Below are 1,908 nucleotides of genomic sequence, written 5' to 3'. Positions count from 1 at the left end.
CCATCCCCCCACCACCTAACCCCCCACCCACTGTGCCCCATTGTTTCTGGGCTACTGAGCAAGAATTTGCCTGCCACAGTGTACTGTTCTTTTTAGCTACCTGTAAATTGCCTATTCTTCCTCCTGAAATCCCATCTCTGTCCCCTTTTCCTTTGTCCATAAGGGCATATTCAACCTCAACTGCCCAGTGCCTCTGTGGGCCTCATACCTTATAGCACCCCTGGCATGTGCATCTGTAGTAAACTTTGTACATTTCCTCAGTACTCTGTCTGTTCATTTCCTAGCCCAGCCAGAACTGGAAGGTGGGAGGAGAGTATTTTTTTCAGTCCCCACAAGGGGACCATCCCATTCATCAGTGACAGGGACCCAGGAGAGAAGCTGGGTCTTTGTCTTCAGGGTCCTACTGGGTCCTAAGAACAGTCCAAATAGGGGATTCTCCATAGAGCAAGTGGTGAATTTCAGGAAATGAAGACTCTTTCAGATACTGGTTTTTGCATGAGACTTTGGGTTTAAGAACCAATTTAGTGTTTCTTTTTCCTTAGCAGTATTTCCCTAGGTATATTCCTTGTATTTGGAGCCATATATCAAAGGAGATAATAGAGGGGATATAAATGGATTCATTCCACTTTACTCATGGCTAGGGTTTTGTGCTATAAAAGCATATTCATCTACAAATTATATTTGAGTTTTAGTGTGTGTGTGTGTGTGTGTGTGTGTGTGTGTGCGTAAAATAGGACAAATATTTCCATTTTACAGATGAGGAAAGACAGCTCAAAAGTGTTAGGAAACTTACCCAAGGCCACGCAGCCTGGCCTACTCACTTTTCTTCCTACTCCACCCAGCACCAGGCTACTTAACAAATGGGTGATTGGTTTAGGGTACACTTGACATTGATCTGTATCTGAATTATGTTCTGGGTTGGTCTACAGTATGATACTATAGACTCTTAATGCCCCGGAGATACACATACAAATTCAGTCATCAAGTATTTATAAAGGTTCTTCTTTAACTCTGCCAACTTGTGTCAAACTACTGCTGGCTGAAGGAGGAGGTGGAACAGGGATGATGGGAGAGTGAGATTGTAAAGGTCACCTTAGAGAATTTCAAAGCTGAAGAACACCCTTTTAAACCAATGCACTGATTTTTATACATAGGGAAACTGAGTTCAAAGCTCGAAGTATTGGTCCATGTCAGGCTCCTGTCAGTGGCAGGCCAGGCCAGGAACCCACAATTTCCCATGCCCAGTGCCCTGTACTGTGGCTGAAGGTCTGGAAGCACCCGCCTCCCTGCAGTGTTTTCATTCACTCTGGGTTGGCTGGTGGTGCTGAGTAGATGGAAGCTCTTGGGTGAAGGTCTTACAAACATCCGCACTGAGTTCCCCAGAGCTGTTTGGGGTGCAGCAGGAGCTGGGAGAAACTGCGGAAGCACAGAAAACACTGGGTGCCGCTGTGCAGGGGGAGGGCTGACCCTTTGTTGCAGGGAAGGAACCTACACAGAGCCGGGCTCCCACCATCCCCGGGGTCAAGGCGCCGGTTCCAGACAGAGCCAGCCCTGAGCATCCCGAGGGGAGGCAGCAGTCCCCGCGGAGGGGGGCCTGGCTGAATGGCTGCCCTGGGGCCTGGTGCCCCTTCTCCTTATTCCTGGGCCCTCTGCTCCCCTCTGTCCAGTGGCAGGGCTGATTTCACTGTCTAAAGTCTGCTTCTCAGAACACTTTTTTCTTCCTTTCTCTTTTTCTCATGATCAAAACAACAACAATTTTTTTTTTCTTCTTCAGGAAACGGACACATTACTCTGATTTCACTGATTTGTCCCAGCACAGTGATGTGCAATAAACATGAGCGATGCCCCGGAGAGCTCCCACACAAAAGGCTATTAGCTTTTAATTGAAGCCCGCCCCCCATCCTGCCT

The 1,908-nt window shown here is 47.9% G+C and overlaps 1 long non-coding RNA gene across 1 annotated transcript in view; it reads left to right on the top strand.

The window, feature by feature from the left end:
• The window catches only part of LOC107182918, a 19,386-nt gene that overhangs the window by 9,825 nt on the left and 7,653 nt on the right, over positions 1–1,908 (top strand). The window contains exon 2 of the long non-coding RNA XR_001513676.1: positions 416–419. This is a non-coding gene — a long non-coding RNA (uncharacterized LOC107182918). The remainder of the gene's footprint in view (positions 1–415; positions 420–1,908) is intronic.

The sequence above is a fragment of the Myotis davidii genome, unplaced genomic scaffold (assembly GCF_000327345.1).
Source record: "Myotis davidii unplaced genomic scaffold, ASM32734v1 scaffold398, whole genome shotgun sequence".
Taxonomy (NCBI): domain Eukaryota; kingdom Metazoa; phylum Chordata; class Mammalia; order Chiroptera; family Vespertilionidae; genus Myotis; species Myotis davidii.
This window is presented reverse-complemented; position numbering and strand designations above follow the sequence as displayed.